The sequence below is a fragment of the Passer domesticus genome, chromosome 4, assembly GCF_036417665.1.
Source record: "Passer domesticus isolate bPasDom1 chromosome 4, bPasDom1.hap1, whole genome shotgun sequence".
In the NCBI taxonomy this organism is placed as follows: Eukaryota; Metazoa; Chordata; class Aves; order Passeriformes; family Passeridae; genus Passer; species Passer domesticus.
The window spans coordinates 50,176,566-50,200,042 of NC_087477.1; the positions used below are offsets into that span (position 1 = coordinate 50,176,566).

Below are 23,477 nucleotides of genomic sequence, written 5' to 3' on the forward strand. Positions count from 1 at the left end.
GTCCACCATGGTAATCAGCCAGATGTAGAAATTTGCGCAAAAGAATATTTCTCAGACATTTTTAGCATTTTGCAGATAATCTTACAATTTGAAATCAGTTAATTCAATGAAAATGGGGGAACTCTTCTCCCATGAGCACAGGTGATAATTTCAGCTACACTGCTTTTGTGAAATTCATCTGCTATCAGTCACCACTGTTTAATTATTCTTGCTTTTAGGTCATTGTCTTTCACTAAGCTCTCTCCATAGCTCAGTAATATATTACAGTCTTTTCTTCCAGTGTTGATCCTCCTGCTGCCATTCTTTCATCAAGGTTATAAGGCTGCACTGCATATCCACAGAGTCTAAAACTAGACCCAAATAGAACTAGCACATTATACAACTTTGTACTACGTCACACTCATTTCTGAAATTACTGCTGAGTTTTTTGTCTGTTGTGTATTCAGTGTAGATTTAGGATGCTCTCTGGAGTTACACAAATGTATATGGCTTGAGAATTGTCTCACTGACTTGTGTAGTTTCAACCATGATGCTGCTGGAGCTAACATAAGCAGAGTTGTCTGAAATATTTTCGTAATAAAAGAAAGACTTGGGTAACTCTTTACTAAAATTATTTTCTACAAAATCATACCACTAAATAAATTAAGAAAGTCAGTTTTGGTGACTAGATGTTACAAATTTCAAGTACCAGCCTCACTGGATAGAATATTTTACAATGATAATTTCTGCTGCCCTGTTCTCACACACTTCTGGAATGGCTAGATAAACTCCAGCATGTTAGCTTAGAATTTCATCACATTGCATTACTTTGGCCCTGCCAAGAATTGACAAAATAACAAACATAAATACTGCAAAACAAGCCCAGTTTCCAGAATGCAGCAACCAACCAACCAGAACTGATAGAATATAATGCTTTGGAACTCAGCTTTGCCTTATGTAAACCTTAAACTAAACTAATGAGCTGCTCTTTGTGCTTTCCAAACAGGGTATTAGAACATTTCTACAAATTTTCTTTCCTTTGTTTTCCACTGTAATCATTGTCTTGCTGTGGTAGTGCTTCAGTCTGCCATTCTTCATCAAGAACAGCTTTTCAAGCACTTTTAGCCATTCTTGTGGCAGTGGCAGTCTTCTGTGAGATGAAGACAAAGCAGAGCTATATGTTATCATTATAACGTGGGCACTTCCTTGTATGTCACTGGAACAATTCTAATATTGCCTACATGCAGACTTTCAGTACAGCAACCTAAAATCGTGCATCTCACTTTTGATTCCTGCAGAAGAGTCTAGCGGTAGGTATGCAATTTCTCACACTTGCACTGCCCTCCCCTAGGGATGCAAGGCTCACACTGCTCTGTAATATTTTCCTTTCAGACATGTCTGAAGTACTATTTGAACAAAATTCTGAAGAGTAAATCATCTGTGATAACAAAATTGTGACATTATACCATATTGTATGTTGTTATAGAAGTTTACTCTTACAAAATTTTAAAATTGATATCTTGTGGCAATTAACAAAAAGCAAATAGCACATCATTGATGTATGTATTATTTTGTGCTGAAAAGAGAAAATTAAAACCACCACCCTTTTGGGTTAAAAGTTTGAAGGGGGAATGAAACCAGTCTATTTGATTGCTAGTTTAGGGAACTGAAATAACCGTTTGACAAACCTTTCCAGATTGCTCAGTGAAGTAGAAAGATTGGCACCAAAGATTCAGCTGCCACCAAAAACTGACAGAGCAGTTTAACTCTATCATTCACTGCAACTTTAGAGAATGATGAGGGAAATATTTTTAAGGCTTTAAAAGTCGTAGCCAAGGAATGTGGATGAGTTTTTCATGTTTCCTTTCAGTATGAACTGTCTTTTTCTAACAGCTCAAATCCAAATGTTGCTCTTCTTTATTCTAGAATGATATCTAGAAGACAGCTGGGTTCTTGCGTTTAAAACCCAATGTAAAGAAAAAGGAATAATAATTGCTTTTTTTTTTTTTAATTTGAAGGGTCATATTTCTGAAACTGCTCCTAGTTATAGGAGTTCTTTCATCACCTCATATATTTTTGAATAGAAATCTCTTCCTCCTACAATAAGCAGAGGATCACTTGATATTGGGGGTTCTTTGGTCTGGTTTAGTTTTCTTCGTAAAACCAGGAACAAGAAGGGTTAATTTTAAATCCTCTCAAAATCAACGGGAATTGTCTATTACTAGTTTCAGCTAGTCTATATTAGATACCTACAATATAAAAAAGTGGATGAAAAACTAAGTCTGAGAAATAACATCAAAAGTATTTAAATATATGGATTGCCTATGTTAAACAAGATAGAAAGTAATTCCGGTGTATGGCTGTGCAGTACCTTAAATCCCTACTTGCATTTAAATTCTTTAAATTTTTACTGGAAGCATCTATATACACAAATTGCAAACCCAAATGTTCTAAACCTAGTTAACACACATCATACAGAACACCTGTCAGTTGAAGCCAATTTGAACCATGTAATGAATTTATGTCGGGGGTACGAAAGAGATATCTAAAGTGACATCCTGAGGCACAGTTAATGAGATTGTCTTATGTAAGTCTATCTGATAATATGATCATCTCTAATGAGATTATTCTGAAGTAAGCCTTTTACAAATTAAATTAATGGATTATATACATTCACAATGCAAGTATACAGAACTGAAGTGTTTTTAAGGTATTTTAATGTTAATATCAAAGCATTTCTCTATCCCTCTTAGGACCAAGTGAATGTAAATATAATAAAGTATTGCATTGAGCCAGAGGAGGCAAAGAATAAGGAGACACACAGGAAATAAAATGTTACCAAGAATGGTGTATTGTCTTTGTATCACATGTCCTTTGAAAATAATAATCAAATAATTAAAGAGAAATCAGCCCCTTTCTGGAGCCCCATACCAGACATTGGTACAAGAATCAAAGAGAATACTTAAATTTAGTATTGGATCTACTGAGTTGGAGAGAAAGGGCAAGGCAAAATGATTTCTCATCCTGAAAGAAAGACAAATAAGGAGAAGAGCAAGTATTAAAAAAGCTCATTGTAATGACAGGTTGCATTCAGCTCTGTCAGTCAGAAATAGAGGTAGTTGGGAGCTTTAAAACGGAAGCGTAAATTGGAGGTAAGGGGTGAAGAGATAAAAGTCATTGCTGATTTAAACCTTTTATCTTTGTCTGGTTTCCTAGGAAAAATGAACTTGGCTATAAGAAGCCTCTTTTAGCCACTTGATTGTTGTGCAATTAGAGGCTATCTGGCACACTATGGTCAGGATTTTATGAAGATCTTGTATTTATCTCATTGATAAGCCCAAATAATCATTAGGAGATACAGCACAAGGCATATCTCTTGTAAATTTTCTGTAACAGAATTCAGTGATGCATTTAATTGCCATAAAGGCAGGAGCCAGCACACTGTGAATATCTTGACTCACCTCCAGTTTTGCCTTACTGAGAAATGTTTGATAGCAGTGTTATTTTTCATTATATAACTACACAAGAGCATTTCTTCCTTGTTGGTTAAAGCTTATTCTCTCCCTATTCTATTTCTGTCAGAATGATCTAAAAGTGTTTGATACTGGCAACCTTTCTTCCACTGATAATAGAGACACTTACCCAACAAGTGGGTGAATTTCTCCTCCATTTGAAACATTTGAAATATCATTTAATCTGGTTTTGAAGAAATTAAACGGAAGCATTGAAGTGATTTTTATTGTATAGAGACCTATAGAGGACCTATTTGTATTGTACAGATGACCTTTGTATATCAGCCAAAGTCCAACAGCTAACAAAATAATCGGATTCTTAGGATGCAGAATCCCATTTCTTAGTCTAGTCTTCCTGCCAATTACCACAAAACTTCTCTTCCCAATGCAGGCAGAAGTAGCATTGGCAAGCAGGACCCCTGTTATTTGACATCCCATTCAAAAGTTTCTCTGTTAAGATGTTGTCATCCTGCCTTTGCAATAATCTTCTCTTAGGTTCTTTGGTGCCTACTTGATCAGAGAACATTTTTGGTACTAGTTAAAAGTGGAACATTTTAAAAATCCTCAAATGAATGAAAATGTAGTTAATAAAAGCAACACAGGGTGGCAATAGAAAAGAATACAGCGGAGATGGTGCCTTCTTTATATGCCATATTCCCTAGAATTTAATGTGTTCAGTCACTCTAAAAGGCAGCCAAAAAAGCCTGCAATTTAGGGAGCTGAGAATATTGTTCAAACAAAGTGAAAGAGTATGTGGAAGTTGTGATATTTGATGGTGACTTTGTGATTAGCCTTGTCCAATTGGGCAAGGGATTTAAGTTTTGCCATCATGGCATACCATCTGAAAAAAGACAATAGGGAAGGACAATGTTTTCACACAATGGAATTTCACAAAGGTATGCCAAAAAGATGCTAAAGCAACAGATTTTACCATATGACTATGATACCAGAGAGGAGAAATTTAAGTCAACCAAGACATTATAAAGAAAATGGAATCAAATCAATCACTTCAGACTAATGCCAACTTGGTCCTGTGTAGAGGCTGCCTGTAAAAAGCATTAGGCGTGTTCCTGGAACATGTCTTCCAGTTTAGTGTCTTCCCAGAAGGATTCTGTGTGTGTGCTCTGCAGCTGTAATGTGAGAGCAAGTATACACTAAGTGGGATGGTGGGGACAGTTGCTTCATAACTGCATTATTGGTCTCAGCTAAAGCACTAGTGTAGATACACTCCCAGGAACACTGAAGCACTACCAGTTAGGTTAGCTCCTTTTCTGATTTTAATACATCTGTAGAAAAGGAAAAAAAAAAATAAAAAAGGAGAACATTGCTTCTAGTACAGGGAGCTGATGGACTCTATCCTCCCCTGTAATTACAGGACTATTCCAAAGACAGTTGTGCCCAAATGCTACATTAAGCAATTTTCAGATCTTTAAAGCTGACTTGTAAGCATAATTTTGCATAGGATTCTTAAAGAGACTCAGTCAACAGTATTAATTTAAATTAAAGCAGAAAGATTATGAGAACCAAGGCAGAATTCTTCATGCCTATAAAAGGATGTTTAACACAAGTCAGTGGAATTTTCTGCCTGAACAGCAAAGGAAGGAACCAGGCACACACTCTGTTTCTAGAGCTTTATGGCATTAACAGTACTTGTCACTCATGACTCTGCGGGTGGTACTTGAATCAAGTAAACTCAGAAGTCTGTTGATGATGTTATTCAGTCATAGGCAAGAGGCTGCTGAAGTAGTGGATTCTCCAGGATATGGTAGAAAATGATAAGGCTTCTCTGCTTGTCTTCTTTATTTACTACCATTCTATAACAGTGAAATCATAGCAGACATTTCAGGTAACAAGTCTTCTTCAGTGAAATGTTTGTCTATCCAGTCTAGTTCAGCTTGCCACAAAGCACAGTAGCTGCTTAAACAATTACATTTTGGGTTCATTTCTGTCTCTTTGGAACTACTCAAAATATTCAATAAAAGTGGCTGTAAAACATGAACTACATCTATGAATGGCAAAACCAGAAATAAATGGCTTTTCTACTCATCCGAGAAAAACCATCTCTAAATTGTATTATAGGGAAGCCCCCAAAATCTGGTCCATCCTGGTATTATAATGGATTAAATAATTACAAATACCTTTGGTCATGTTTGTGGCTAACAATCATTGCCTTAGAAGTTCCTGCAGTTACAGAGTGGTCAGAAACAAGACTGTGTTTCAGTTCTCATTGACTGCTACAATTAAGCAGGCTTCATTACAGATCAAATGCCTGTCCTGTAGCAACTGGATAGCCATTCCAACAAGCTGGATCCCTTGTGAACAAACAGAAAGGAACTGATGTATCTAGTTTTTTAGAATGAATTCATTATGACATTATAAGTGGCATTAGCACTTGCAGATATTTCTTCTTGGTGGAAACTGAAATCAGAAAAGAGGGGTTCTCTTACTGTGTGCTACTTGATAACTAGTGTCCCCACTTTTAAAAAATATTACAATGGTAGAGAAGTCATCTAAATAGACATGCTAATAACCCTCAACCTGCTAGGTTTTTATACATATATATACCATTTTTTCCATTGTTGTGCATACAACAATATTTACTTTCAAAGTTTCAAGCAAAATATTATTTGCCAATAATTTGGAAATCATATACACTGAGTGTGCAAAAAAAATTACATCATAAATCCAAAATTAAATAATAACAATATTTTCCAACATAGGCAGAGGTTGCAGTCATGCTGCTAATGTGTGTTTAAGTAAATATTCACTATTGCAGCATAACACTTACCTCTCTCTTTCTTGTGCCCACATCTTAGGACAGAAACTTCCTAGCTGGTTTTGAATTGTTATCCCCAAAAAGTATCTGGGGATGCCAAAAAACAGAACTGAACTAGAAAGGTCCACAGCACACTCATCAGAGTGGAGGGTGCCAAGCATTCCTCTAGAAAGTTGGTCATGCCTTGTGTTACCTAAAGAGGTCACTCCACTACAATCGTACTTGTTCTCTGAATTGCAAAATCACTTCCATGCTGAATTATTCTCCTCATCGCTGCTGGGGCAGACTCAACCTCCTGCTGTAACAAGATTAAGCTCATTCCATAACTGTCTGGACACTACCTTGGGATCTTGGCAGGCTTCCTGCCTTGCTGAAACCAAGATGAAGCATCTGCTGTGCCATTATACAGTCTTGGCATATGCATCCCTTAAGAAAGGATATTGTGACATAAGCAGTGGAGCACAAAAGCCCTTACTGACTTAAAGACCCATAGGGTTATTGCCATCTGTTTATTAATTAGGTGCACTAGGTCCTGATTGTTACATATTGAATGAGACAAGCTGCTGGTGGCTCAGTCCACTGGAATGCTCTGGTTATAAGGAAAGGACTTTAAAGAAATAAGTGTCCTTGTTTGATTTGACAATGTCTCTCACTGTTAGAAATCCAAGTAATTACTCCACTCCTCTACTAAAAGGTTTGGATAAGCCTTCTGTTCCCGTCTTGTTATTAAATCTATATTACATTAGGACATACCACTATGGGGTAGAATGATAGTTTCAACTCTCTTCCTCATATCTTCATGGTTTTCTCACCCTCACATGTCAGTGGGTTTTTCTGTTTTAATCAGTAAAGAATTACGATCCTGTATATAAAATCTCCTACTGAAACCATTCATTCAGCAAGCAAAAAGTAAAAACTCCCTAAGAGCCCATGGGCATTTTAACATATATTGTTATATATTCTATGTTTTTTTGAAGGACATGCCCAGCAAAGATGCAAAAAATCTGCATGTCTCTTATGGAGCACTGTAAAACTGGCAGTGTGTTCTCAGTTAGACTGATTATTATTATTATTATTATTGTTACTATTATTAAATTTCAATTCCATATATAACCATATAATTCACAGAATTCATGATATACTCATTTTGTAACTTACACATTCTACCTCTTGATAGAGAAGGTCTTCTAATCATGATTCATGGGTCATTTTAGGACTGTCCTTCAGTGGAACAAGAAGGCAGAGGGAATTTCAAGTCGGCACTTACTCTCTGTGTCATCCCAAATCAGGAAAAACTTCTTCATGGCCAGAAGGGAGAACACAGAATCATGGAAAAGTCTGGGATGAAATGGACTTTTAATGATAGACTGTCCCACCTGCCATGGGCAGAATCATCTTTCCCTCATTATTGTGTATACATCCATTGCACAGTAAGAGCTATAAACAGTCACATTTTTTCTGATACTTGAAATAGTAGAGTACTTCCTTAAAGCACCCCAAAGGAGAAATAGATATGATTCTGCATGAGAGTTTAATAATTCCCAAGTATAAGCCCTTCCACCCCTCCAGTAAAAACATTTCTACATCCGAAAAAATATCAATAATATGGCAAATACTGCAGAAAATATATATGTAACTGTGGAAAACCCTAGACAATTCCTTCAATTAAAGCAATATTATTTAAATGTAACTGCATCCTGACCTCCAGAAAGGAGGTTATTTAAGATTCTTAAAGGTGTTTCTTAATGGTCATATTATATAGTTTCAGGTAGGACTGAATTTATTGAATAAACTGATCTGTACTTCTACCTACAGAGTGTTTTTATTTTCAAGATCTAAAATAGTTTCATGGAGCCTGGAGCAAAACAGAAGGAATCTTGCAAGGCAGAAATCTTGAACTTTAAACCACCATGGAAATGAATTATTCATATGAATTGTATGTACAGTTTTAAGCTTTAGAAATAATTTTGTGTACTGCTATTGATGTAAAGATAGCTCCAGAGCCTTAATGTGATTTAACACAAGTCTATGGGAGCTAACATTGCTGAGAAAATGAATGAGACAAAGGAAGTAAAACTGTTAATTGGCAGGTAAAGTAGATTTTTCCTTGTGATTGAAATAGATGAAAAAAGGCACTTCAAACAAGAAGAAAAAATAATATCCTGCTACTTCATCAGCTTTCCAACATGAGAATGAAAAATTGAACTACCCAATCAACACATTCGTCAGGCGCTTTAAAGAATTAAATAACCAATAAGAAACACAAATATACAATTTTGGTTTTTCCTGGATATTTTTGCAGTGGAGGAGGTAATAGTAATGTTCATAGACCAGAGAATATTGTGAATTGGAAGGGACCCACAAGGATCACCAAATCCAATTTTTAAGTGAATGGCCCGTATGTGGTTATAACACCTACTTTCTTGTTATTAGCACCATGGTCTAACCAACTGACCTACAAAATACTTAATTTCTATTCAAATATGAAAGCTTGTATACTGTTGTGAATACATTTCTTAATATAAATAAAATTTAAATAATAAATCCTCACAGAATTAAACCTAAGTTCCTCGTTGTTCTGTTTAGCAGGTGAAAAGGATTTTCTTGCAGAGAAATGGTGCTGTACAAAGTGCTTGTTCAATGTCTTCTTTTTTCTAGTATAAATTTAGTTAAAATATGAACTCTTTTGATGTGTTTAAATGGCTCTTTTAGTCAATGGGAAACTTTTTGTTTTCTAAAATAACTTGTTTAAGGACCATGATTGTGTACGTGGAATAAGGGATCAGTGGCCTTAGTGTACAAAACATTGTCTCAGGACTCTGTATTTCAGTAAGAACATGGCAGAGATTTTTTTCTTTATGATGGAGTTATTAGCCTGTAGGTGATGTTTTCACTTCTCCTATTTGACCATACACCTCATCTGTAACTCAACTGCAAAAATCCATTAGTTCTCAAGACTTATCTACTGCCTTAGAACTTTCCAGATAACTGAAGGTTGTTCCCTGTTACAAGTCAAAATTTCTGGTCTTTAAAATACTGGAAGAAACAACTTTTAACATCCAGCAATGATTGCAAGTTAAAAAAAATAACTTTATATGGCCATATCATGGTACATCTGAGAATAATGTTGCAAATATAAAGGCATATTCTACATTACAGCTTGTTTTAGGCAAGATTAAATTATTCATTTTACTTGTACTATTTATATATTTATATATATGCGTATATATATATAACCTCTTAGAGTCTTAAAATAGATCATATATAAAACATCATCACCCTATAGCAAATGAATGAGTCCAAAAAAGTACATGTGTAAATCTTCTGAATAAGGAAAGCAATTTTTGTGTATTGATTTGTCTAAAGTGTTAAATTACATAATAGCCATATAGTAAAGCATTGAATAATTTAAGTAAATCAATGTTTTCTGAATTTCATACAAGTACAAACTTATTAGGCAGTAAAATAAATCAATATAATAAAAAAAGACTGGTATGTAATGATGAATCTATGAGCTGATAATAACCAGAGGTAAAAACTCTATCATTTCAAAAAACACCTTTCAGCAATCTTTTCTCTGTTATTCCCATCAGAAAACATTGTACTCTGTAGCCAATTGATTTTAGCCTTTAAATAACTTTTCATTTGAAAGGCACCTCACAGAAGTAAAAGTATAGCCTTTTTCGAATTAAATCTTGGGTAAGGAATAGTAATGCATATTAACTTCTATTAAACCTTGTTCATGCAGTTTATGGTTCCTAAAAGTTGCACATTCTGTAGACCTAAAGGAAGCATCACTTCCATTTTAAAATTATTTCCACAGTGTTTCCTTTAATTGATGTCTCCTGGGCAGAAGGCCCAGGTTTCAGATGTTAAAACTTTTTAAATATTAAACTTTTTTTGTTAACAATGCTTCTGGCTACCTTCCAGAAAGTTAAGAGTTTAAAAAAAAGAGAAATGCATACATTTTAAGACTGTTCATAAAATTTACCAGAAAAAACATGTGCAATTAATTTTTAAAGTGAATAAAAACAGTGTATCTGCAGAGGACAATTGAAAATGTTTTTAATAGTGATATTTGTGAAACCCATTAAATTCTTGCTTGGTGGTAAAAATATTTAATGGAAATTTCTCCTGATAAATTGCACAATACTGTATTCATTCAGGGATTGTAGACGCAAAAAATTTCTAGAAAATACTATGAGGAGCTTACATTCTTCTAAATACAGGTGGTTATACTACCAGATTAGCCAGTATCTTGCCTTTAAGATTCACATCTGAATCCATAAGAACAGAATCATTTGTTCTGCAAAGCCATATGAAGAAGTATGATTGGCTGGTTGTTGTTTTTTGGTTTTTGTTTTTCTTTTTGATAGACTAAATGAAGAAAACTTCAGTATTAATACTAGACATAAATATTATATCTACATGAGACATATTTTATATATTTTTATCCTAAATCATATAGAATATGTAAGAGGCTTTCAAAACAAAGTGTTGGGTTTTTTCCTCAGAAAATTTTGTTTCACAAAGCTAAATTCGTCATAATAATTAAAAGGTAGTTTTAAATATAAATCATGTTTTGTGCACCTCTTTCTGTTCATTTTACAGGATTCAGCAGTAGGTAGTCACATCAGTTTGAGGAAAGAGAGCTCTGTTTTGGCTTTGTTTAAAAGGAGGGAGAAGAAGTAGTATAGGAACATGAATCCTTTCTGCTTTTTATTCTAATTCAGAGTTTCTTCATAAAAGGAAATTTACATCATTAAAGATTTTATGTAAGAGGTGTGATTCTGAGTCAGGGATTTGAAATCCATCTTATATGAAATGCACTGTTTATAAAAACTCAATATGTGTACCTGCTGTTATACTTTTAAAAAAATATGAACAAAGATTATGCTAAACCTGTATGACAAAATTCTCTACTCTATAATAATCTTCAAAATTTTCACTAGCTTCTAAATAAGGAATTAACTCTATGTTTAAAGTTACTGATAGTCAAAATACTGTGTTACAATCTTTTAACTGAGAAATATGAACAAAGTAGTATCAGCTACTTCTTTGATGAAAATCCTTCTTTAACTAAATACATTGCACTACGTATGATTTTGACAGTTAGATGTAGTCTTTTTCTACAGATATGTAATTTCAAATTTAAAGCAGAAATAACTCATTATCTATTTTCCCAGAATATCATTATATTTACTTGCTTCTCTATATATTCAGTTCTGAAAAGCACTTGTTAGTTTTGGATTACTGCCAGAAAATTGCCATTTTCCAATTGTCTTAGCTACTCCTGTACCAAGAGTTCCAGTAATTATATGATCAATTTGATGCAGTTATCTCTCAAAAATTTAATATATATATATGCACTGATATGGAACTCTATATAAGAAAAGGCAGAAAGCTTTTTTATTGGACCCAATTGGTAACAGAAAAAATACTCAAATTTTCAAAAATATTATGCAGCTTTTCTAAAAAGGCAGCAGAATATTATGGTATTACAGACTTGAGAGGTTACAGACCCTACTTTCAGCACATAATCCTTCATAACCCACTGTTTCACAATCAGTTTTTAACATAGACACCATGGAACTGTTTCAAATAAAATTTTCAGATGTAAAAAGTAAATCAGTATTTCCAAATTAACACTGATAAATGGCTTCCATGGAGATCCACTACTGTAATCTTCAAAATATGTTTGTCCTCAACAAGATACAAAATTGTGAATCATAGAGTGATTTGGGCTCTTAATAACCCACACCTTGTCCCATCGGCAAGGTTACTTTCACTTGACCAGGTTGCTCAGAGATCCCATACAACCTGACTTTGCACACCTCCAAGGATGGTGAACTCACACTACCCTCACAGTAAAGAATTTCTTATTAACACCTAATCTTAATCTTCTTTGAATTTAAAACCATTTCCTCTTGTCCTAGTACTCTTTTTTTGTGTAAAAAGTTGCTCTCCTTTTTGTAAGCATGTAAGCCACTCTCCCATTTAAGCATGACAAGGCCTCAATGAGCTCTCTGCACAAACTTCTCTACTTCAGACTGAACAACCCCAGCCCTCTCAGTGTGCCTTCATTGCAAAAGATCTCCAGCCCTTTGAGACTCTTCATGGCCCTCCTCTGAGCCCAGGCTAATTGATCTGCATCTATTGCTGAGGATGTCCTGTGCTGAAGATCCCAAAGCTGGACAAAGTACTCCAGGTGGAGTCACAAAAGAGCAGAGAGGAAGAATGACCTTCCTCCACCTGCTGGTCATTCATCTTTTGGTACAGCCCAGGATGTGGCTGGCCTTCTAGGCTGTGAGCACATGGGGTTGACTCATGTCCAGCTTTTCATCCATGATAATCCCCAAATCCTTCTCAGCATGGCTGTTCCCAATAGTCCTTCTCCCAGGCTGTATTCACGTCTGGGATTTCCATCACCCCGGTGCAGCACCTTGCACTTGGACTTGTTGAACTTCACGAGGTTCTCGTGGGACCACTTCTCGTGTTTGTCCACATGTCCCTGGATGGCATTCTGTCCTTCAGGTCTCTCAATTTCAACACTCACTTTTATGTCATCTACATTCAATCTCACTATGTCATTGATAAAGATATCACAGAGACCTGAGGGACACTGCTTGTCACTTGCCTCCGTCTGAATGCAGAGACATTGGCTGCACTCCCTGGATGAATCCATCCAGCCAGTGGTTTATCCACTGAAAAATCCACCCTTCAAATCCATGTCTCTCCAATTTGGATGTTAAGGATATCATATGTCATTGTCTTGAAGAAGATTATGTAGATGACATCAGTTTGTTTTCCTTTGTTGACTCCTGTGTTATTGTAGAAGGCCACCAGACTGGTCAGACATGATTTTCCTTTTGCTGTTTCAGATCACCTCCTGCACTTGCATTAACATCGCTTCCATGAGGATCTGCTCTGTGATCTTCCCAGGTGTAGAAGTGCCTGAATGAGCATGGTGAAGCATGTCTTGATGGGAAAATTGATTTTATTCCTTAGTTATCGACTTCCACATATTGTAAGGTATGTGGTTTTTTGCTTTAGCTTTGTGTATATTTGAATTACATTTTTAAAAAGGAATTTGAGTTTATAAAAAACATCTGTTTGGAATAGTCAAGAAGAACTCCATACAATGGCAGAAATTTACTTATGATACTTTTTTGAGAAATTTTCTATTTGAGTATAAATATTTAGTAGTAGCAGTAAAAGGCTTGATGTGGAAATTCACTGTTAGTAAGAAAATTTATAATACTATTGTATCTTTTTTATATGCCCTACTTTTATTTTTATATGCCCATCCACACAGACAAGAGTCAACTCTGTAAATAATTTTAATGAATACAGCACAATTGTGACTACAAATATTTACATTTTTGTTGTATGGGTAAATAACAGAATAAGAATCTTTGTATTCTAAGTGAAAGTTATTACACAGGTTCTCTTGTCTGTATAGTCCAGCTTGTGTTATAGCAACTGATGAAAACCATATACCTTGCACAAAACAAGAAAAGTACATTCTGGCAAATATTTGGAATATCTTGGCTTCCTTCTTTATTTAAAATAATTTCTTTGGGTTGTGTGTTCAGTTGGTTGGCTGGTTTGGTTTAGTGATTTTTGTCAGTGGTTTTGTTGTTGGTTTAGTTCTGTTGGTGCTTTCTTTCTCCTTGATGTGCCTATTATTTTTCTAAGACTACTGTATAAGATCTTCATACTGAACAAAACACATTCCAACAGGAGATATCCAAATGATGTTGATTGCAGAAAATCCTCTGGAAATTTAAGACAAAGGTTTCAATGCACTGTACAAAAGGAGAAGTGTTCAAACAGGAACGAACCTTTCTTGTTCACTTCCTTTTAATGAAGTATCTGAATGCACAGAATAACAGCCCTAATTTGCTACTTTAAAGCAATTGCCTGATTTCATGAATATGCGTTAGAACTTTTTGCTCTATGAGTAAATCTGTAGAGGGTGGTTAGTATTTCCTACAATAAATTTTCTGTGTTGAGGCTGAAAATATATCACACCATGTACATAATCCCCCTCTAGGGAAAATTTCCCCTTAGCACTTTCCTTCCATGTTCTAGTGCAAACGCATTTCCCCCATATTTGTCTTTGGCTTCAACAATGTGCCCTGGTCCCCTGCATTTCTATCCTGAACAGATCAGTGGAGCAAAAGTTACCTTGGTAATGGGATACTGATCTAATTCTCTCTCATTTCAGTCTCTTGTCTTGATTCATGTTGGTACCTATAGGAACATGGTCTGTTAAAGGACAGTCAAAAACCAGCCAGTGCAAATGGAACAAGCTGTACATGGTTAGCATACAAATACTTTCAAACTACAAAAATGTGAGTAAAAATGTAGCTTAACTACAAAAATGTGAATAAAACTCCCAGTTCATATCAAGTTGCCCGAATGCAGAATCTTCCTAGTGGGAATACAGCTTCCAGGAGTATATTTTGAAATATTACATGTGGGCATATTTTATAATGTAACCCTTATGACTTAGACGTCAGCAAAAACAGTGACATATCTAAGTATCTATAACTGCCAAATTTTCACTACTTTGTCATTAAGTTAAAATAACTGGATTTTAACAATTTCATCCAACATGAGGACTTCCACTAAAAACATTCAAGTTGCATTGGTGTCTTCTCATACTTGACCCCTAATCTTCTTACATACTATCTGATACTAGAATATTGTATAATAATTTTCCTTCAACCTTAAGCCACACATCACTTATTTATTGATGTGAGAGTTATTTTTGAAGCAGGTAATCTGTATCCTTTAGATGGGGAAATTATAAGTCTCCACTGCTTCAGGAAACGGAATATGTTGGATTCCACAGTTTATCAAGTCATTATAAAAATGTGTACTAATTCATGATCAGACCCTAAATTTTTCATAGTGCTGAACCACCAAAAAAAAAATAATTTTATTTCTCTTTTTTTTCCCCAGCAATGTTAATCCAGTTTTCAGATCCTGGATTTGGATCTCAGAATATGATTTATAGCCATGGATTTTCTGTGGAATAAATCTGTTTGCTATACTTATTCATTGCATGTTCAGGTGTGTCTTACAGAAGTGATCTGTAAGTATGTGTTCACGTGGTTGGGAATTGATCTAGGAAGAAATTAGTTCAACTTCTTGGAGTCAATGGGACATTGGGGACTGACAGTAAGAGTAATGCTAAGTAGAAATTTTGAATCTTTCAATTATAAAAGAGACAAGCTATCAGAAGTTGCATTAATAGAGAAAACATTCAAAGCCAATTAAAACTAGAATTGAGAACACATTAAACAAAAAGCAAACATACAGGTTCATGAATGAAAGAGAACCTGTGGATGGCAAAATACAGTTTCGGTTTTTTAGCCTCTTTCTAGTCCCCAGTTATCAATCTAAGTTTTGTCTATAACATATTAAAACTAAGTTAAGGAGAGTGAGAATTGTTAAAAAGGAGTTTCACTAAAACGAACCTTGGTAAATAAAGCCAAACTATAAGCAGAGTACAAAGACAATGAGAGGAATAGATGTTGTTAGTGATAAGTGTTCTAGAGGAAGTATGAAGGAAATCTATATTCAAATACTTATTCAATAAATTACAGATATGAAAAAGCATTTGCCCATTTCCAAATATCTTTTTTTAACACTGACTGCAATTAACCATAATATTTACAATAATTTTCTATTCTCAGGAGTGTTGATGACATTAAATATTATCACACATAGAATTTCTGAAACCCTGAACTAAAATTTGGTGCAAAATAATAGGAAAGTAAAAGGAAGAGGAAAAGCACTAAAGAAAGTATAGCAGTTGCATACTGTTGCCAGTAATATGCCAATTAGTTTGCTCATATTATTCTGCTATTTTGATCATATTTAATTAGAGACTGTAGAAAAATAGATTAATAATAAATTGATGTCTACAGACTTTTAGGTTTTTATACATTCTTTATATATTTGTAGCTTTGTAAGTTTTTCATATATAGCTGTATAGTTTTAAACACTTTCTCACACTTTAGAATAGTAGATTACCCTTTCTCACACTCAGTGCCATCTTCTTAAAATTCTGTTTAGTCTTATTTTTTAAAAAAAGTCTAACAAGGACACCCTGTTTTGCATTAACAATTGGGACATATAAAAAAATTTAAGGTTAAAAGCCCTTCCAGAGACTCCAAGGGGCAAGCCCAGTCCTGGGCTACCAGGATGACCAGTTTCCTGTTGGATGTACTTGCTAGGTAGACTAATTAATTACATTTATAAAAATTGTAATAATCCAACGCCATGCATATACATACCCATATTTTGTGCACCTGAAAACTTTTACTAAAGAAGTACTCTTTATGTTACCACAATTAATATTGTTTGGAAAGTTTGTCTTTCAATTCCAGGCAACAAAAACATCAAAACATAAAGGGAGCCTTATAGCAATTCCCAAACAAATGGTGAATGAAGTATTCTTATAATTGTTTTTCAATTAATAAAAAAAGACCAATTTAGGACAGGATCCTGTGATACTGCAAAGGTTTACAAACTATCCTTTGAATTTGCAGGATAGGAAAAAAGTGTATGAGAACACATTTAGTCTATAAAATGCCTTGTCTGAACATATATAGATGTTAGACTGGTTTTTCTCAGAGTAATCAATGATATTATTATAATTTTCTAGAAAGGGATTCTGATTTTTTTTTTTACATCAGTCACCAGAAAATAAATTATAATATGTACAATTCATAGTTCTTTTATAACCGAATCTATCAAAGTAATACTTAAAATTTAAATATTTGAACTGTATTGCTTTACAGGAAAACAATATATGCAGCATTTTCCTTCCACAAACCCTCATAATATTTAAAATATATATTGTTTAAAATACGATTACCAAGTTGTGCACAAGGTGCCACAACAAATTGAAAGGTGTCTGTCCCAAATTTTGTTCAAAAAGAGACCAAATTGTGCTCAACTTCTGCTTTAGAAATATTGAAGAGATGCCAAGTCATATTTAATTTTCATATCTTTTGATTCTTAAAAATACTTTTTATTTGCCAACAATTCTTCAATGACTAAGATATGAAAATATTAGCAACCCATTTAATAGATGAAATATTATAAAATTAGAATATTCATAATATAATAAAATTATCTTGATTTATTGCTCAATTTTCTTTTATCATGTGGCACATTCATTTTATATTTCTAAAGAATTCTGTAGATATCCCTGATGTTAGTTTATGAACTCTACAGTTATTTCATTTTCAGATGTCAAGTTCCAGTGTTTCTTTTTATAGTGTTTAAAACTTGATATCAACTCTGGCATGAAATACCTGTATTCAAATATAATCATGTGTTCTTATAGCTAGTCATTCGTGTGACTTTGTTTTAGATAGTATTCATAAGTCTTGATCTGGTTACTGAAAGGTAGCACATGGTCATTTTATAGTAATTAAAGCCAAACACAAAAATGATCGCTGAGCAATGTGTACAACAATGTAACATTTCATACACAAATAACAGAATGTGTTTATAAGCATTGTGCAACCATGATGAATCCAGTACTTATTGCCTTTTAGACATTTTGAGATTTATTTTTCAAAATCCCTTTGCTTTTATTTTTAATACAGAAACATCCTTCTAAGTTATCATCTTCGCTTTACCATTCAGTAAAAAATCCAAACATATTATCATAGTTTATTTTTTAAACAGTCATTGTAACAGAAATTCTACCAAAAGCTTTTGGCTTTGTTTTCCAAATAAAATCGCCTTAAACGTTTATCATGTCTGTAGTGCATATTTAAGTTCTTTCTGCAGGTGATCACAGAAACAAAAAAGGCACCATTTTACCAGCACAAAAACCTTCTGCCTTCCTTTTTGTTTGCTCTCTTACACCTTCACTACTTATTTCTTGACTCTTTATTGAAGTATTTTATGACTTAGCATAATGAATATTTATTATGAGCTGGAAAATGAATTGTAAATTATGTTCATTTACTTAATAAATTTTCACTTCTCAGTATTTTTACATTAAAAAGTTGAATGTGTCCTTTACAGCCTTCTTTTCAAAGATATTATTATCAAGAGTATAAATATGCAAGAGCATACCTGGCTGCTTTTTAGTTGCCTTTATGTTTATAGATTCCTATCTGTTGGTAGTCAAACGATAAAGACAAGCTAGGTGATTAATTTTTCCACTGTGGTAATCACATTGATTTAGTTCATATTCATGACATTTCATATTGTTAACAGTCAATGACCCCAAATTAATATAGGAACAGTTTTGGCAAACCAAAGCACAATCTGACAATGCATTTACAACTATGATTGTGTTCTTACCGTGCTGAGACTGAAATGTCAATTATACTGGGAACAAGGGAATAGTGCAGGTATAGAAGAAAAAAATTAACATATATGATTATACTTGAAAGTTAAACTATTGTTACTGAAAACCAGCACTCTAAACAGAGTGTATATGACCACTGAGAACCAATAAAAACTAAAGATGTATATTTTAGAAATATGAAAGCATAGTACAAGTACAGAGAACCTATGAAATGCCACAAAAAAAAATCTTAAAAAATTAATGGAGCAGCATGATATCACTTATCTGATGATTTGCAATCATAAATCCCACCAATGATGGTGACACCTCTATTGCTCAGAAATAAATTTTCTTATTGAGCTTTTGGAAAATGAAAACTGAAAAACTAATCTTCAAATCTTTGTTTTAAGCTGAAGGGTCAATTCCTTTGCAGCCAGCTGCAGAGTAGCTACACCTGATTTTTGTACATTTCACTGTGGCTGCTGGTTGAGAGCTGAGCTCATGTACTTAAATTTTGTGTGCATTACACATCCATCTGTTCCTCCGTCTGGCAAAGAAAAAAAAAAAAGGAAAATGAAGAAAAAGAAGTCTAGGAATGCTTTACAAACTCTTTTCACCAATACACCAGTTGTTAGCTTCCTGCTGGTAGCCCTGGTGTAAGCATCATTGGGTAATTATTTCAAGCAGGAAACAACCAACCCACATGTTCAAAAGTAATTACTAGCTCAATTAACTATCCAGAAGCAGGTAATTTTTTTTTCTTAAGATGCAGAAACAGAAGAGTTATAATATTTGTGCTTCTTTAATATAAGCATTTAGATGGCATCTGTGCAATTTTATACCTGCACATATTTTTGTAACTGAAACAAAAATTTCATACTAACATAAATGGTTTATATTGATAATAAATCATAGAGGTTCATCTGAAACTTCCTACGTATTTCTGTGGCAGGTGTAATATTAGGCCTGTTGTTATTTAACATTTTCAGTACTTATATGAAGATAAGCAGAAGTAAATTCACACATAGTATTAAACTGGGAAGTACTATACACTCAGCTGAGGACAACAGCAGGGACATGAGAAGTCAGAGAAGCACAAGCAGGAAATAACAAAATACACAAAGAAAAGAACAGGCTAATGCATGTGGGGAAAATAAACCAGAAGCAGGACAGTACAACTGGGGGGAGCTATGAAAGCTGGTACACTCTAAGAGATTAAGGGGTAGCAGTGAACAGCAAACATGACAACAAATCTGAGTCAGAGACAGAAATAGCAAAGATGTACCTTACCAACAGCTTCAGAAATCTGCTTTCCTTCTTTGAACAGTTAATCCCCAGCAGATACCAGTTTTTCTCCATCTACTTATTTCTGGTTTTTGCATATTACCATGAAAGATAAAATGTCATTACATTATAAAATGTCATAAGGCCTTGTCTTGACTGATTCATAAAGTTTTCAGTAGTTTAAGCTTCATTTTATGTGGTCTGCCCCAAATACCAGCAAAATGAGCTGCTTAATTCGCTATAAGGAATAATGTGATATAAATAGAGAGATGGTCTTATTATGTCTCTGAAATCTACGTTCCTTAATTCAGCATTTTCTTACTTCAGAAACTTGAAAATACCATTAAGCTGCAGTTATTTTGCTCAGTTTTAAAAATGCTTTCAGATTCTTTGCCTCAAGAAAGCTTTTCTATCTGCTAATTTTTTATTTTGGTAGTATAAACATGGAAAGACACTGATATGGTGTGATAGGCAGCAAAATGTGAATGAAGTTTTGGAGAATGTCCCTTTTCAAAGCCATTTCGTTATAAGTGCTATGAAATTACTTAAGCCTGCCTATTTCACACTTCAGTCATCAAGCAGTCAAAATTTCATAATACATTTCCACACCTTGGTATTTTTTAAGTATTTAACTTCTGTATCATTATATGTAATATATTAATTGGTCTTGTCTTCCTTTACTGCATAATGGTAAGAAACAGGTGCTCCAATTACATAATGCTTTTATGGTACATCAGTATTGAATTAATCTCTTCTATGTGCTCTATCAGGTGAACAGATATAAGAGTCAATGCTCATTAAACCAAACACTGTCCCAATTTTTTTTTTTTTAATTTGACAAAAAACATCGCTCCAGGACACAAGTTCAATGAGATTTGTGCAATGACATCAGAAGGTAATTTCTTTATACACCTGCTAGTAAGAGACAAAACTACGAATTGTCTGAATTATGGATCTAGTGCAAGCTGCCAGTCATCCTACACATTCTAAACCCTTCTAATGCAAGAAACTTTTCATCCAGTAGTTGATCAGATTTACAAGCATGTAACAATGCCCAAAATGGTAAAACACATCTTTCTATAAATGGAGATAGCTTACAACAAACAAAAATTAACTTCTGAGCCATTGATAAGATTTGATCCACACCTATCTATTGAGAAAGAGGAATTTTATAGATAATTGTACTAATCCTTCCCTGAGCTGAATGAGTACCAGAAATCTCAGTGTAGACAGGCCTGCATATTTGGCTGAAATTTAGTGTTAGAAAATCCAAGCAGCTTCTAGCATTGCAACTAGACTAATATAGCTACTAGATGAAGTTTGGCTATAGAACTGCACAGGTTCTTGCCAGACAGTCCTGTGAGAGAGAAGGGAATTTCAACTCTAATGTCAAAAAGCTTTTATCAGAAGAGAAGAGGTGAAGGTGAAAATTTATTCTCAATTTACAATAAATTCCATGGTGGAATGAGATTGTCATTATTATTTAATTGGGATTTTTAACTCATATAAAATTGACTCCATACAAATATGCATCCTGAACGAAAAAGAAACCTAGTAATTCAGTGATACACCTTTCTTCTTTCTAAAATGTGCATGCATGTGCTTATAAAAGACATGATCTTATTTATATGTTCATGTCACTATTGTCCACATATGCCTTATTCTGAAAAAAGGCAGGTGTGGTGGGGAAAGAAGGCATCAAATAAAAAAAAAAATCAAAGCATAACTACAGAAATATATTTCATTGGCTTTTTAGAAGAAAATTTATCAACCCTTGTGACTATACATGGTTTGTTGTGATGACTGAAGTGTTAAATACTATTGCTGGCAATATGAGAATATTTAAGAAGGTATGAAAGACTAACTGCATTTAAAACATCATTTTTCCTTGACACTACTAGCAAGATGGCTTGACTGAGAGCATAATTTTTCTTCTCCACTTTACAAATAATTTATGAATTCTATTTAGTTGCACTACTTTGTGCCTGCCTTACAGAGAAAAATTGTGTTGTTTCTCACAGGCCTACAGTTATTAGCAATATGTGAGGGAATTACCAACCTTCTGCACATTTTAACGGGCACAGTTTCCGTTCCAAAGGACAAGAAGCCTCAGCACTGTACTGTGACTTTTCAATAAGCTCTCAATGAAAAATTGTTTGACTGCTTATAGAAGTAAAGCAATCTACCAATGAGATGGCTGCAGAAGCAGCTTAGCTGGACCATGGTCCAGCGGTTGCAAAAATTGTGCTGTAGATTTCTTCAGAAATCATGTGGAATGCTTCAAATTAACAACTGGGGAGAATACTGCAGGCACTTCTTCCACTGTTGAGTCTCATTTAAACAGGACTGGGCACCATAAAACAGGACATATTTGTGCCCACAGTTAAGGAGTCAGTCCAACCGTTGGCTTGATTTTTGCCAACCATTAGGAATGTACACTTCAATTCAAGGGTACTGCAGCATGGCCAGGCTTCCCAGACAATCTGTGAAACCTACGCAGAGTTTTTCAATAGTCATGTACATGAAGATCCAGTTGACTTGCCACTGCCCCCACTTCAGGACGTAGTCAGAAATAGGAGACCCTCTAGATGTCCCTTGCAAATTTTATGGGATTCCATAACTCTTAATTACCTGCTTTCAGGGACTCACCAGTGTCTGATGTTCTAAAAAGACTGAAGAATATGAAGCATTTTTTTTTTTTAAACAAATTGGAGAAAAAAAAAGGAAAAAAATGTAGAACTAAGTGTTTTTAAAAATACTAGATAAGTACTGATTGTCTTTACTGAAGTGGCTTTATGAAAGTCTAAAACAGTATAGAAGACAGAATTCTGAAACAAACAAACAAAAACACCCATTGAATCAGCACAATTTTTCTTTTATAAACACAGCGCAGACAACAATTTCATTAGTGATAGCACTGTTTTATTGTTTATTACAGTGAAAGAGATACATATTTTAATAGTACTTCCTTTTTTCACAATGGAACTGTAGTATTTAGAAAGAATCATACTCTTTCTGCCTATAAAGATGTTTTTTCTGAACACAGATAAATGTAGTGTCTCCCAGGCTGGACAGATGAACATATTGAAGCTATAGTTCAAAAAACTCTTTGAGCTGTCTAAAAGGATTATTGACTTTATTACTCTAAACTCTTGGACATAGTCATCTTGAACTCACATTGGCTGAAGCACACTCAGTTGTGGAGAAAACAGGTGTAGATTCCATGCCTGACACAGTTCTAGCTATGTGATCCATTAACTCCTTACTTTATGAAAAGGAAAAATATACTTTGACAACAAAGATTATAGCTACAACTCTAATTTTATTCTAGATTAAAAGAGTAGCCTTAAGGGCAGCTAATTCCTCCCACTCTCAAACTCAAAATAAATAAATGTATACCAAATTTTATAAAGAATTATCTGCATCTAGATGACAGTCTTAACATTATTATGTCAATGAAGGCCTTAAGCAACATTTTGAAAAGAAGCTGTCAAATATATGATTTAAAAAGAACACCAAAAATATGTTGCTTTTTTTCCTTGACTTTTTGCTCTTGTAAATTGATAGATCTATTTGGGTACATTAGGATTTCACTGGA

The 23,477-nt window shown here is 34.2% G+C and overlaps 1 long non-coding RNA gene across 4 annotated transcripts; it reads right to left on the minus strand.

Moving 5' to 3' along the window:
• Positions 1-5,108: 5,108 nt before the first annotated feature.
• LOC135300001 (uncharacterized) lies at positions 5,109-6,695 on the minus strand. 4 transcript variants are annotated; one of them, XR_010361859.1, is made up of 4 exons: positions 6,461-6,601; positions 6,280-6,354; positions 5,630-5,803; positions 5,109-5,305 (listed from the first exon to the last, which is right to left on the minus strand). It is a non-coding gene; the product is annotated as an uncharacterized LOC135300001 (long non-coding RNA). The 4 variants fall into 4 exon arrangements; XR_010361860.1 differs by having other exon boundaries at positions 6,280-6,376; positions 6,461-6,475; XR_010361857.1 differs by lacking the exons at positions 6,280-6,354; positions 6,461-6,601 and adding an exon at positions 6,609-6,695.
• Between the last annotated feature and the right edge of the window lie 16,782 nt (positions 6,696-23,477).